We start from the raw sequence: 15,883 nt of genomic DNA, 5'->3' as shown, positions 1-15,883 counted from the left end.
TTTCTCGACATTGAAGAATGTGAGGTCATAAGGTCATGAGTATGCCCCCTCAAGAGAGAAATCGAAAGATAGCGAGGGTACATGATGATAGGCAATTTTTTAGCGATGATAAGTTGTTTGAGGACAAATTGATTCAGAGGAATTTTTGAAAATTTTGCGTTGATTGATAAGAAATTGAGTACAAAGTTGATTTGTAGAAATTAAATTGAGATTCAGTGTTGATTAACAAGAAATTGAGTGCAATTAGAAGAGAGAATGAGCATTTGATGAAAAGCGCTAAGTGGTCCAAATTTTTGTGAAATTTCGATGAGAGACTTGACATCAGATTTCGATTTCGATCCTGAAAATGGACTCAAGACAACCGATTTACAAGCTCTTGATTTGATTTCATCATACTTGTGTTGATTGGTTATGAGATGTTCTATATGCTTTATTCTATATGTATGCATTTCCTTTTAGTATAGATGAATGAATGTGAATGAGTAATGCAATTTTTTTTTTCGTTTTTCTATGCAATAAGATGAATGCAAATGAATGATAGTGAATGAGTATTGGTGCCTATTTTTCTTTCTTTTCATATGCAAATTAATGAATGTGAATGAGTAATGCAATTTTTTTTTTCGTTTTTCTATGCAATAAGATGAATGCAAATGAATGATATTGAATGTATGAATCTATATAATATGCTTATGTATGCAGCTAAACATCTCAAAACACAAGTACTCGATCAGAGAAATGATGAAAAGAGACCACTTAGTGAAGAAATAATGACGCTCGAACTCTCATTCAGCAGATAAAGAGGAAGCATTGTTACTATACCGAAATCACTCCAAATTCACAAAATGTAGAATGAAATACAAGATGAGATGCAACCTAAACCTAGTCACTGGACTTTGAAAAGCTTAATTGTCATCATTGAGCATTTTACAATTATAGCAGGCAGAATAGAGTTCATTTCTTTTCATGTGCAATATTAATTATCTTGTCTGCAATGACCCTTTTTTCGTTCATATCCTTGGACAAGTTACGCATGGACCCGGATTGCACAATAAAGAAATTTCCTCAAAATAGACAAAGAAATGATGGGAACCTCCCTGTAGCATTCAAATAAGAGGAGTCAAGGTATGTGTCGTGATTTCACCTAGATGTGAAGGCTCTTATCACAGACACCCAGCTAATTTAGATGTTTCCAGATCATTGGGATCATTCCTACAAGCAGAAAACAAGAAAATATTATGCCCCCAATCCTTGCTCCTCTTAGTCAAGATAGACTTCCTCGAGTTACTCAGAGGGATAATAATCGAAAACCAATATAAAAGATAGCACACAAAGAAAATTTTCATGGATAGCTCAAACTGTTTAGTGGTTTTTTTCCGTTATGTTGTTTTGCTTGTTTACTCAGTGATAAAACTCTTCAGTAGTCAGGAGACAGGTAACTGACTCGGAGTGGATGACCAGGTTTCACTGACGTAAGATTTACTTGGCTGACACTACTTAGGACATGTAAAGTGCTCTGTCGATTACCCTAAGACTATGACAATGATCGGTTTCAAGCCATGAGGGTTCCAACGAACCAGGATGTCACGAAAGTGACCAAAAGATATGTACAAGCGAAAGAAAATGTGCAGGAAAGCGAGAATGCCAACATTGCATTGATAGATGGAGCGCTTGAGTACAAGAGGCGCCTGTTTGCCAGGTTTTCACCTGCTTGGCAGAGATGCATATATATTTTTTTACCAAGGTGCCTATTTACCAGGTTTTTACCAGGGCATTTTCTCTCTTTTTTCCTTTTTTTTTATTCTGTTTTTCTTTTTCTTTTTTTATTTTTTGAATTTCTTCAGGACTTTTTCTGATTTTTATGATTTCTTCAGGACATTTTCTGATTTTTAGGATTTTTTTAGGACTTTTTCTGATTTTTCTGATTTTTTTAGGACTTTTTTTCAATTTTTAGGATTTTTTCAGGACTTTTTCTGATTTTTAGGATTTCTTCAAGACTTTTTCTGATTTTTAGGATTTCTTCAAGACATTTTCTGATTTTTATGATTTCTTTCAGGTCTTTTTCCAATTTTTAGGATTTTTTAAGATTTTGATGTTTGCTCCTAGTGTCTAGCAAGGCAAAAGGGATTTTGAGTACATGAATGGATAAGCGAATGATGGTGGACGCTTTCAAGGACTATCTCACAACATTAATCCAAGCATATGTTCTAGATATAGCAATATAAACCAAGGATTTTAGCGATGTAAAGCAAGGAATTTAGCAATGTAAAGAAATGATATAGCATAACTAATCCATATGGTCCAAAGAAGTGGCCATGTCAAGAGGTTTGTGGAAAGCATGTTTTTGCATTTTGTCCATAGTGTTGATCAAGATCAAGGAATAGATCTGGATAGGAGGCAGATAGGATAATCAATATCAAAGGTGGTAATGAAGGATGTAAGTGAGAAATGGATAGGAGCTAAAGGGTTTGGATCAAGTGCAATATATAGGACATACAAAACCTATAAAGATCCTTAACCTTGTCAAGATCAAAGGTGGAAAACAGATATGAATGTAGATAGAGCGAATGAGGGATAATGGAGGATGGAGGATAATGGAGGAAGATGGATAATAGATGGATGTACATGGATGGAACTTGCCCCCAGTGTAAAGTGCAAAAGGATAATAGATTACGCATGACGCTTGTTTACCAGGTTTTCATCATGGTACTTGCCCAAGGTGCCACAAGAAGTGGGTTTCACACAAGGACGAATTTATTTCTCTTTACTTCCCTTTTTTTCTTCACTTTTTTCATCATTTTTTTCTTTTGGAAGATAATGGAGGCATGAGAGGAGATGGAAGAAGGACCCCAATGTCTCGCTGCTTTGGATGGTACCTTTAGAATATGAGTTGCAATAGACCATGGCTATGAAGGTATGCTCAAAGATGTTGGTAGGATAATGAAATGAAACTAGGGCAAGGACTTATGCAAAGGATTGGATAAGAGGGATGGAAGGGTGAAAAAGAGGTGTTGGATAATGGATGGGATGTTGGAAGAATTGTGTATCGATAGATGGAAATGCTGGAAAGATCAACATTGGCACATGCCTTGAGGGATGGTGGACATATGGAGGAGAAGTGAATCTCAAATTTTGAGATTTGGATGGAGGAAAGGTTACATATTTTGGGGCATAAGAACCCAAAATGGATGAAGGAGGTGATGGAGGAATAGACTCAGAAGGTTTGGATGGAGGAACAACAATTTTGGATGCCAATTTTGATTTTTCTTTAGACTGTTGTGCTTCAAGTAGTTGCTTAGGGATCCACATGGCTTTTGATTTTTGATTCTTTTGTAGTTCCTTGGAGCGCATTGCTTGTACAAGTGCCTTAGGAACCCATATAACTTTTGAATTTTCTTCTTTCTTTGTGGGCCTTTGTGCCATTTTGTATTTTTCTTTTCCTTTTTGGATCATATTTTGCTTTGTTTTGACATATCGATTAGATGGGACATGTTGATCCTTGAATACATGTGGATTACTTGACTTCTAACTTTTATGCGTGGCATCCAAATTGCTTGGAGAAGGAAAAGAATGTGTGGATGGATATGAATGATATGAAGGTATTTTAGATGGATGGAAGGAACTCGAAGATGTGTGCCTTTGTTGATCCCACATAAGGGATGGAGGGATATAGGGACCTAGAATGGATGGAAGAGGTGAAGGGGAAAGCGTGTATTTGGATTTAACTGGATAAATGCAAGATTTATGAGAGATACCAACATCTTGAGAAATGTCCCTGAGGCCATGACCTTTAACACTTTATTTAATATGGAGGGGTTCTTGCTTGTGGAGATCTACCCCTTTGCCTTTATAAATATTTTGACATGTAGGATACACTTTGCTTTGGAAAGAAGGCATGAGTCCATTATGAGATGGAGGTAGAATGCAAGGAATGATAGGAACATGAGAGAAATTTGTAGGCATGATGGATCCTTGAGGTGAAAATGGAGGATTATGACAAGGAGATGAAGGGATACTTTGATCTTGACATGGAAGAGGACCATTGGATAGAGTAGGAAGGGTGTTTGACTCTTCATTTTGAATAGGACCATTTGAAAAAGTGGAAGAGGCATCATGATCTTTCTTAGGAAGTGGATTAGGAATGAGATTTGGAAGGATGGTTTTCTCTTGAGATGGAAGGGGGTCATCTTGGAAGAAATGGAAAGGTATAAGGGGATCATCATGGGATTCTAGTGAAATAGGATCTTTTTCAATCATTAGATGGGATTGAGGAGTTTTGGTGTCTTGATATTGATTTATGATAGGACTTGTTTCTTCATTTTTCAGATTATCCTCTTGACATGGAGTCACTTCTAGGGAAGGGATAGGATTTTGCATAGGTGTAGGGGATTCTTGGAAGATCTCCATATTTTGGCATGATGGGGAAGTATTTTGGAAAGGGCCTTCTGGAGTGGGTACGTTTGGAAAGGAACTTGTATCAATATTGGCATTAACTTGGATTTCCATAGGAGATAGCCCTTGAAGGTCAACATGAGAAGTTTCATTGTTTGAAGGAGATGGTATGGATTGTTGTTGAGAAGTCTTAGGAGATGAAGGCATCATGGAAGGGATGGAGGCTACATATGGAGCCTTGCTGGACACAGGTTCACGATTTTGATCATGCTTAGAAATAGTACCTTTTTATTCTTTAGGTGAGTCATTAGGATCTTCAATTTCAATGACACCATTATCAATGAGATCTTGAATCTTATGTTTTAATTCTATGCAATGTGAAGTCTTATGTTCATTTTCTCTATGATATGCACAATACTTACTCGTAAATTCCCATCCCCATGTGGTCTTTTTAGGCAATATGATAAGATTGTTCTTAATAAGCTCTTCCAAAGTGGACTCAATAGATTGCTCCAAAGGTGTAAACTGTCTATCTAGGGAATAGATGTCTTTTTGTCTTGGTGAAGGTGTCTTGTGAGCTTGTTTGAGATTTGGCTTTTGATTTTCAATCATTTGTTGGTATTTGCTTGACAAATCACATAATCATTTTAGCACTTCTTGAAGTTTCTCACACTTGATATCATACATTTGTTTTTCAAATGGAGTCATTGATCTATTTTGTTGGATTTCCATGTCATATATTTTTTTCTTTATATCTTGAAGCATTTGAGCATAAGCAGCCATGGGAATTGGAGCTAAGGTATCCATGATATTCTTACTTTTTAAAAAAAAATTAGAAGAGATTTTGGTTTGAACGGGCATTTTTAACTGACAGGACCAAGAGCGAGATGTGTTGCAGAAGTCAAGATCAAATTGTAGCTAGTAGTTCATTTAACGTACTAATTGAGAGAAGTAACTAAAGATCTGGTCTGGTTTCAGGAATGATCTATCCTGTGTAAGACATTATCTAAGTTAACTTAGGTTTGATAAGATGTTTGTTTGAACTAGCTTAGAGATGATCAATAAAATCGTGCAACGCAATTGCAGAGGTACACTATCAAGGTTGTTTATGCTTAGGAGGATGATAACCAGTTTTAGGCTTGTTGTAGACTGATCTAGGAAACTTTGACTATTTTGACTGACAAGATTAGGAATTCATATGATAGAGGATTGCACAGAGACGAGATTCTGACAGACAGAGTTTCAATGACTAACGACTACTAGTTTTTGATAAGGATTGATGTTTCAATGACTGACAAAGACCAGTTTGGACACGGATAGAGTTTATCACTAAATTGTTTGATATTGTTTCATTTGTTTTCTCCAGTTTTAGAATTTCAGTTTTAGTTTTAGGGATGAAAACATAGAAAACACGCAAGATATATAATAATTCAATCACATCACGCTAACCCAATGGAAGTTGGCTTAGAGAAGAAAACCTTTGCTTGTTGACTTAGGTACACACCCAATAGCTAATCAGAATACAGTCATTGAGTCTCACACAATGGATTCTCAATGCCGTATTAGCCGACTCCAAATGCTAATGGGGGCACCATATGGCAAGTGTCTTGGGAGAGTTACTATCTCTCTTGCACAAAGATTATCAACCTTTCGGAGGTGAATCAGGTAGCTTCTATCTTATAGTTCTTAGTTAGGAATTTCATTTGAAACTACCCCTTGAAGTCATGCAAGCATGATTGAGGCCTATAGCCCAACAAGGTACCAAAACAAGATGTAGTCACGTAAACGTGATTGAGACCGCGAGGCCCTACAAAATGCTTGATATGAGAGATCTCAAAGAGAAAACTCAAATAATCCCATCCTCTGAGACTTTAATCACTAGAGGCCTATTTATTATAGTGAGTTGGAATGCTCAGGTCCAGCTATACTCACTTGGGTTGTTCTCACAGGGTGATTACTTTTTCCCACTGTGATAGGCCTGCTAAAGGTACACAAATCTCAAAACTTAGAAAAAAGCTTTGAGGGTTCAGATTTCTGATTGTCTATAAAAGACAAGAGCATACTCTCCTACTTCTTAGATTTTTCTAAAAGCACGAAAGATAGATTTGTTCTTTAACAAGATAGCAATTTAAGTGCCTAAGAAAATTCTAAATGAATACACAGTGTTTAGTCGATACTCCTTAGGCAACCTACAAAACCAATATGTCAGTAGTCATTTTCTTCTTGATTCTTTGGCAAGCGTATGTTTGATTGATAGATTTTTTGACAAGCATCTTGCAAACATTAAAAGCCCAAAATTAGTTGCCTAAATAACATAAAAAAAAACCATGAAAAGAAAATTCTATCATGTAAACTGTAAATTAAACTAATCTAACAAGAATTTCCATTTTATGACTATCTTAGTTATGACAATTTTTGATAGTACTGCACTCTGTCATTTATAACTTTTGAACCAGAGATAATTTAGAAAATTGCTTTGGTGTAAATGTGGAAAACTTGGATTGACAAACCATATTAAAATTGGGGTTAAATCCAATGGTTCAATAAAACGTTACTCCCTCCGAACCGAGACCATTTTTGACTGTCACAGAAGAATAAGTAAAATGACAGTCCTGCACTCTGTCAATCATACCTTTCAAACTCAAAATATTTAGGCAAATCCATCTAGTGAACTTGTAGAAAACTTGGTTTTAAACAACATATCAAAAATTGGTTGAGATCCAATATTTCAATAAAAGGTTATGCTCTCCAAACTGAGACCCTTTTTTGACTATCATAGAAGAACAAACAAAAAGAAAGATTTTTATCTGCAAATTTAACAAATGTTTATTAGTTATAAAAACCAAACATTAAATTTGTTCAAGAAACATTAGAAATCTTGTATTTGTGGGTTTGAGCCCCACAGTGGGCGCCAGAAATGTGTGTGTGAAAAGTGGAATGAGAATCTGTATCTGCAAGACACAACACTTCAATGAAGTCATTACATGCATGGTTAATCAGATATAATCAATGAATAATAAACCATAACAAATCGACCCATTGCCTTCTAAAAGATGTGAGTATATGATTGCTCTCAGATTATAAACAATACTAGTGACTAGACAACATCAAGACGAAGGATTTAATCTATATGAGCATGATGAATGCTAGATGGATGCAATATTAATCTAACAAGATTTAAGCAATATTAAGCTAAATGATTTAATCAATTTGAAACAATTAATATGCAATATTCAATAAAATCCTAGAGCAAAAATAGTATAATAACGATGTATTCTCTAGCCTCTCTTTGAATGAGAGATGAGCCTGAATTTATAGAAAATTCAGAAAGAAACCAACGGTTGAGATCAAATGATGATGAGCGGTCAAGATTTTCCAAGAGGAAGCACAATCCAGGTGAATTGATGTGATTGGATCCTTTTCTTAGTTTTAAAGGAAATTGAACTAAAATTAAGATTAAATCAAGAAAAAATTGATTTAAAGGAAATTGAACTAAAATTAAGATAAAATGAGGAAAAAACTGATTTATTATCTATTTCATTCAATTTTAATATTTAATTGTTTTAATTGCTTTCTTTGAGATTATCTATCAATTTTTAATTTGTTTTTTCAAGATTATCTCCAATTGATTTCTTTTCTCAAATTTTAATTCTTTTTTGTCAATTAATTCCTTTTTTTGATTTATTTCCATTTTTGAAGATTTGTGCTCATAATTGATTTATTTAATTGAATTAATTCCTCTTTCTTGATTTGTTTCATTTTTTGAAGATTTTTGGTAATTTGATTTATTTAATTAAATATGCTAGGATATTTAATTAAAATAAATAAGATAATTGTTTAAAATGATTTGCTTGGAATGATTAATTAATTAAATAAATATTTAATTAATATTTTTTGATTAATTTGCCATGTGACATTTGATGATTTTAGGAATTAATTGTGTGCTCAAGATTTATTTAATTGCCTTTGGTTAGGACCTTGGTGACGTTGTTGAGATTAGGGGCCCATGGTTTAGATGACCATTTTTAGGGTATTACGGAATCTACCCAAATACAATAAAGTATAATTAAAAAAGGAATAAGATTTGAAAGAAGGGGTCCTTTATTAGGTTTTGAAGACAATTTCCTTGTGAATGATGCCTACTAGAAAAGAAGAAAAGTTGAAGACGATCTTGAAATGGTTATATTAATATTGGCTACAACAATCATGAGAGCTATAAGTATTTAAAATTTATATCTCATCCCTAAAATACTATAGAGGGCCACATATGTCATCCTAAAATAATCATCAAATGTATCCATGTTAAATGAACTGCCTCTCTTATATTGATAGGGGCTACTCTCATTTTTGCATCTCAATTTCCTATGATAAGGGGGTCATTTCACCCTATAACTATTTTTTTTTTCATACTATCTATATAAATCATCAAAATTAATTCACTTATTAGCTACATGGTTTAGATTGAAAATGATCTTTGATCGAGTCCTTATTCAAATTAAAAAATTTCATTCCCTCCCTATTATTTAATTGCATGATTCTATTTTCATTAATATAATAAATGACACATATACAAGATCAAGATTAAAAAAGAAATCAAGCACTACAATCTTATCAAAGTCAAACATGAATTTTTCTAAATAGATAAAATAAAATAGGAGAATAAATCCCAACCAATTAAGAGAAAGACCATGCCTTTTGTACATTCAACCATATCTTGTAATCTTTCAAATAAGACAATATTAACTTAGGAGTGCTTTAGTTTCTTGGATAAAAAAAAAAATTGGTCTATTAAATCTTGGTCTAAGTATCCTTAGATTGATTAGGCTAGGCAAACACTTGGTTTATTATTTAAATGTAGGTGTTTCTAGAGGGTTTTTTCCCTAAAATATATGCTAAAAAATAATAAGGAATTGATAAATTTTTAGATCTTAAGAAATATTAAAACTATAATTTCACTAGATGCACTATCTCATTAGATTGTGTGACCAAATATCCCAATTAAAACATCCTGTGATACAATAACCCATTTGAAATAGCCCATGTAAAACAACTCCATGTCATTATGACCCAACGCGAAAATAACCCCTAGTAATAATAGCCCATTGATAGGATATCCATGTAAGATTATAGACGAAGGAAATTTTTTTTTACAAATTACATGTATGTTGCCAAAAAAATGTTATTATTCAGATGTTCATTTACAGTGCCAAGTTTGGAGCGATACCTCTTAAATAATCTAAAATGTTATGGTTGTCATAACCATCAACTAGTCCTTTTAGTCTTGCTTTGAGATCATGTTATTTTTTATTGCTTGGATGCCCAATGCATCCAACCATATATTTCTCTATTTTATTCTCTTGGAGACCTTGTTCTTTTTTCATTCCTCTAATGAATTTCTAGACTGGGTTTTTCAATGCTTGAATCAATTCACTAAATCCTTTGTGCCATCCCTTGATAGCATTATTGGTTTTGGGAAGATCATCTTGAATAACCAAATAGAAATTACACATTGCGATTGGAAATTTGGGTGATCTTATGTTGCCTCTTTTGGTTAGTCTGTCAATCTAGGTGTCTTAAAAATAATCAAACATGCTTGTAAATTCTTCTCATGCTCTATATAATGAGGAGATTATAGAAATATTTGAAATGAATCAATTATGTTTATCTAAGGCATGAAAGCTAATGCAACAAGTTTCTTAATCTCAAATGCAAAGACTTCATTGACATTGTAACATGTTTATAGACCTTCTCAAACTTTCCTCCACGGGCATTGAGAGAAATAGAAAAAACATTACCAAATATCGATATTTCAAACAAAATTAGACATAGCTGCCATGAAACCTAATTCAAAATCAATAGTATACTTTTCGGGTTTAGATTAGGTTGAAGTTGTTTTAATTCTCCAAGTACTTGTGTTTAATAATTTCTTGTTTTGATAGTCATAAGAATATAAACAAGTGGAAATATTGCATCAATTTTCAAGCCATGGATCATGTACAACTATTGAAAAATACTTGGCACTATTTTTAATGTATCGTCATTGAACTAGTTTTCAGATTTTTGTAGTAATTGCAAATTTTGTGTGGTGGTGAATATTAAATAATGATTCTCATCATTATTGTCATGAAAAATAAAATTTTCCAATCTATCAATAATTGCATCTTCAACTGCTAAGGTAACATCTATCGATGTCTAATGATTTGATGATGATACTTCAGACCTTAATATTTTTCTTTGAGTCATTCTAGAAATGTAACACCTGCCATGAAAACCCTAGAGAATCTAACCAAACTAGCCATCTCATTAGATATCTTAAAGATAACTTTTTTTTAAAGAGCTACGCCAACACATAAATCTTAGAAGTAATACATACATTAAATTAATATGATCACACAATCTTAACTACACAAGTGGAATTAACTGATAACCTTTAAATTTATTTCCCTAGGATTTCTTAACGATATTACTTAGATACAACAAAAGTATAGATATGTGCAACTTAACAATGATACATGTTATTTTCCTAATTAAGCTAATATCTTTCATTACCCATAACCTATGAAAGTAGGCATTTAAAAACCATAGAATTATAATCATGAATTATGACAAACTTAACACTTCTAAGATATTAAGTCCATTTTAATACACCATTATTAAATGTTCCTAAGTTAATAATCCTAACCTACGAGATAATCCACACATCCCTAAAATATAGCTGATACTGATTTCACTTAGAAAGAACCACATGAAATCATCTTACATTTCTTAATACATCTCATACAAAGTTACATTACAAATATACACTATCCATTACAAATAGAAGATCATGATATACTAAATACATGAATGATGTCCAAATTAAATATTACAAAGATATTTCTTGAACATATAGAATAGATCACATCTTCTCTATGAGCCCATAAAACAAGAATTGAAAAGAAGAGAAAGCATCCATCATGCATACGCACATCCAACAAGAAATCCCAATGGAAGAAGGCATCAATCCACTTGACCATGTGGAACCAAAAAGGTCCAGCCCCCATGCTTTAGAGAATGACGTAAGGCCCCACACACACCCTAGACCTAGGCCGATGCCTACACAACCATGGGATCATAAACATACACAAAGAAAGAGCATATAAAAATAATAAACATCACAGGACATAGGCCTAACAACAAGTTACAGACACATTAGAGGCTTCACACAACACAAATGTTAAGGTCCTAGGACACACATAGGGGAAAGTAACATCACATGGTATCACAAGGGTTTCCTTGATAGTCTCTCACTAGACCCCAATGCCCAAGTGAAATCCATGTGGAATCGACTTATCCTTTTGTGAAGACAAGGAAGAACGGTCATGCCATCAAGCCTTCCTATACTCATCCTAAGCTTGGACTAACAATCGAGGCCATGATCAGGGTACATAATTATCTTTTTAATATGAAAACTACCCAACCCCTGAATTCATTGATTAAGATTATCACTAAATTAAGGAAACTTCCAATGAGATTCCTTGGCAGCCACTTAGGGCACCAACACCCACTTGGAAGACACTCCCCCCTAACATGCTCCTAAAACCTAGGAATTATACATAAACCTGTTACCAAATTTTTGCACATGCTAAAATTGGTGGCCTAATGAGGCCTTGCTTTCATTCATATTGAAAAGTGCCAAGCAAATCAGCAAATATCAGGCCAAATCATTAGCAAGAAATCAAATATGCACTATTTTTTTTTTTTTAACTTGTTTGCTTCATGTGCAAATATAGGAGAAGTAAAATACATCATGTAGGTTAAAATGTGGCTGCCATGAGGGTTGAGCCCATCATGTTGATGGAGATGGGTGTTAAAAAAGATAAGTAGATCACAAAGATATTCATGCTCCATTGCACTTTCAAAAATGGTGTGGCTATTAAAACCTTTAGGAAAATTTATTTGGTAAGTGTATTGCCAAATCCCCTACATGGCTGATGGAAGGTAAAAGAAACTTCAAAACAAATGCAATCAGCCTATGTAAGGCATTTTTTACTTGGGCGCCAAGTTGGGTTTACAAAAGAAACAAACTTAAAAGGTAAAGCATTTATCCCACATTGGCCACGCGGAGGAAATTGATCGCATTTAAAGGCAAAGCCACATATATCCTTAGTGTCAAAGCTTTCAGGCTTTTGACAAGGGGCAACTCAACGTTGGTGGGTCCCCTACATGCACGCACATCTCAAGGCATCCAAATTTTTTGACAAGATGGCAAAGAGGAGGCTAAAGGTCGGGAAGATCGGACACAGATCGTAGAGATCCAATGGCTATTGCTATGTCATGATGGTTAACTGCTCGCCAGATTTCATCACGACTTGGCAACTGGTGAGGTAGTGGTCTAGTTACTGGTGAGGTGACGGGCCCAAGACCAAGCAGTGGGGACCGTGAGAAAGATGGGTCTGATGATGTAAACATGGCAGGTTAGGTGGCATCGAGGTTCACTCTAAGGAAATCACAAGGTGCCATGTGGTGACACGCAGCAGAAGAAGTGGAAAGTCTAGCGGTGATGACGCTGCAAAACAGGTGGCATGTCATCAAAATGAATGTCAATCAAACCTTGGCCATGATGGATCTCTAAATGGTTTCGCCGAAGGTATCGGTTCCATCAACATAAGGTACATCAAAGAAATCCAAATCGGTCCTGCCAATAAAATTAAGGCATCGATGAAACTGCAAGTTCGATGAGACATGTGAACAACTCACCGAACGAGGAAGTTTGTCTGAAATACTGATGCTGAACAAACCAAAGTGAAATAGTGGGTCCGGTGGCATTGAAGTGGTGGATGAGGCCGTGCTCAGGTGGCAAACCGGAGATTAACATGTGGCACGAATGGACAAAGAGGTAACGACTGAGAAAATTAGAAAGATCAACGATGATCAAGAAAGATCCAATGGCTGTTGCTATGTCACGATGGGAAGATCATCACTGAATACTCCTCATGACTTGGTGACAAAGCATGTGTGGAAAAGGTGAGCGGCTCAGGTGTTAAAAAGCGAGCAAGTTCGAGAAGATCTAGTGGTCATCGCTATACCGTAAAATGAAGATGCTCGATAGTTATCCCTCGTGACATAGTGACTGGAGAGGTGGCAGTTTAGGTGGAGCCCAGGTGGTGGCCATGGAAAAGTCAAATTGTAATACGTGGCAAGGGTCTACAGATGAGTGACTCAAAATCAGGCTCATTTTGAAGGTTAAAGAAGTTAAAAAGCGAACAGGTTCCTGAAGATCTAGTGGCTATCGCTATACCGCAATGAAAAGGTGCCTGAATGCTAATCCTCGCGACATAGCGACAAGCCGTCAGTAGTCCCGATGGTTGAATGTTAAATCTATCATGTGCTGATGGTTAATGTAGGTGGTTAATTCAAATGGTTAGGTAACCGATAGCGTCCAAGTGGGCTCAGAATGAATCGAGATGTGCCATGTGGCAGAGTGTAGAAGAAGAACCAAGGCGAGCCCAGGAAGAGGTGGGTCTGATCTAAAGTGCTAAAGTGAAGTGGCGGTCTAAAGTGGCTGGCAAGGTAATGTCTAGGTGAACTCAACGTGAAATAAGGAGAAGTCATCAAGTAGTTTGGGTTCTGATTTAAGCTTAAGAGCAAGTTTGCATGAGTTTTTCTCATGATTTTGAGCCTATTTTGGTGGCTTTTATTTCCACTCGAGGATTAGTTTTCAGAAAAGATATTTTTCAGTGGGAGTTCATCTTGAGTTATTTTGAAGTCAATTTTTTCCTCTACCTTTTTGGAAGGTTTTTGTATAAAGTGAAGAAGTTTTATCTTTCTTCACGAGTTCTTGTTCATTCTCTGGTTGGTTTTAGCAGAGAATATATTCTTGTAGCTCCTGTATAGTTTTATGACAAAATACTGAATAAAATTACCAGCTTATGCCTTATATTTTTTGGAGTTCATTTTCTTATTCATGATTGAGAGCTATTTTATTGTGTTATTGTCTAGATAACCTTTAAATTTTGTGTCTCATTTGTAAGTCACGGGTTGTGCATTGTGATAAATTGGTTCATTTGGTTGATTGTGAAAGTTTTTTCTTTCCTTTCAATTTCTTGAAGTTTAAATCCTTTGCATGAAATATTTATGTGCTATGAACCAGAAGTATATTTGTGTAGATTGGTGGTTTTAGGAGTGTTTTTCTATCATTTTGAGATATCTTATTGATGCTTCACCTTGGCTTAGCATTTTCAAAGTCTTTCTAGTTTCATTTTTAGTTTTCCTATCCCTTTTCTTGGTAAATATTTAGAGTTATTCATAGGGAGTCAGCCCTTCATCTGGAGGTTAATTCTCACTATAGGCAACCCACAGGCCTAAGAATTATCCCATGTGTCACCAAGTTGCTCAAGCTTTTAGCTTGTGCATTATGGGTGCAATTTGAGTGACAACAAAACCATCATATAAAAGAGCTCATAAATCCACATGAAACTTCAACACGGGTTCTATATCAAAATTTGAACCGCATTAACAAATTTAAACCATAACACAATACTCAAATAAATAGATCTCATGCAACATCAAGTTTACCCAACCAATGTACTAGAATGTTCGAATACATAAGAAAAAAGAATAACACATAAACTCCTCAAAATCAATGAAATAGCCTCTAGAAAAACCACCATAGAAAATTATGAACTTCTAAAAAACCTTTGATTTGTCCCAAACTAACATGGACTTAAAAAATCAAACAAAAAAGGAAAAAATGAGTAGTGCTTTTGTTAATTCTTTTAGTGCATTTGACACTTATTCTAGCACTTTTACTAATTCCTTTAGTTAATATACAACTTATTTTAGTGCATGCACAACTTATTTTAGTGCATTCACTAATTATTTTAGCACATATGTTCTCTGTTATAGTGCATTTACAATAGAGACTAGAACACGACATAGAATCAACTTTGAGCCCACCAACAGACTCCAAAATGACTCTAAACCCAAAACCAACTCTTACCCATTTGTGAAGAGGGTGTTTCTTACACAAAAATATGATTTGACAAACTTAATACCAAAAATTCAACACACAAATTAACTGACATAAAAAATAGTCTCTTATAGAAGCAAAACAGAAGCACCCTTTACATGATCCAATCAACACAAATATAAAATGAAGACCCAGATTTATTTTCTAGAATTATATAGGTCATGCAAATACTAAAAAACCAATTCTTTCCTTTTTGAAATGAAAAATACATAAATGAGAGAAAAAGACACAAGAACACCAACCTAGAATAAGATGAATTGGACAAAAGGGTTGAGATGAAAGAAGATTCTACACAACCAACTCTTAGAATGTAAAGCAACCACAACAAATCCACCCTTCTTCAATATACCCATAGGAACAAATATATTTAAGAAGTACACTTAAATCTCCCTTCAACTCAAGAACAAGATTCAACCTTTGAAATGCAAATGCGGACCCTCAACTCTTCCCATTATTTGATTTGTGAAAACATGAGAAAAACCA

This window comes from Cryptomeria japonica, chromosome 9 (assembly GCF_030272615.1).
Source record: "Cryptomeria japonica chromosome 9, Sugi_1.0, whole genome shotgun sequence".
In the NCBI taxonomy this organism is placed as follows: Eukaryota; Viridiplantae; Streptophyta; class Pinopsida; order Cupressales; family Cupressaceae; genus Cryptomeria; species Cryptomeria japonica.
Note: the sequence above shows the minus strand (reverse complement) of the source record.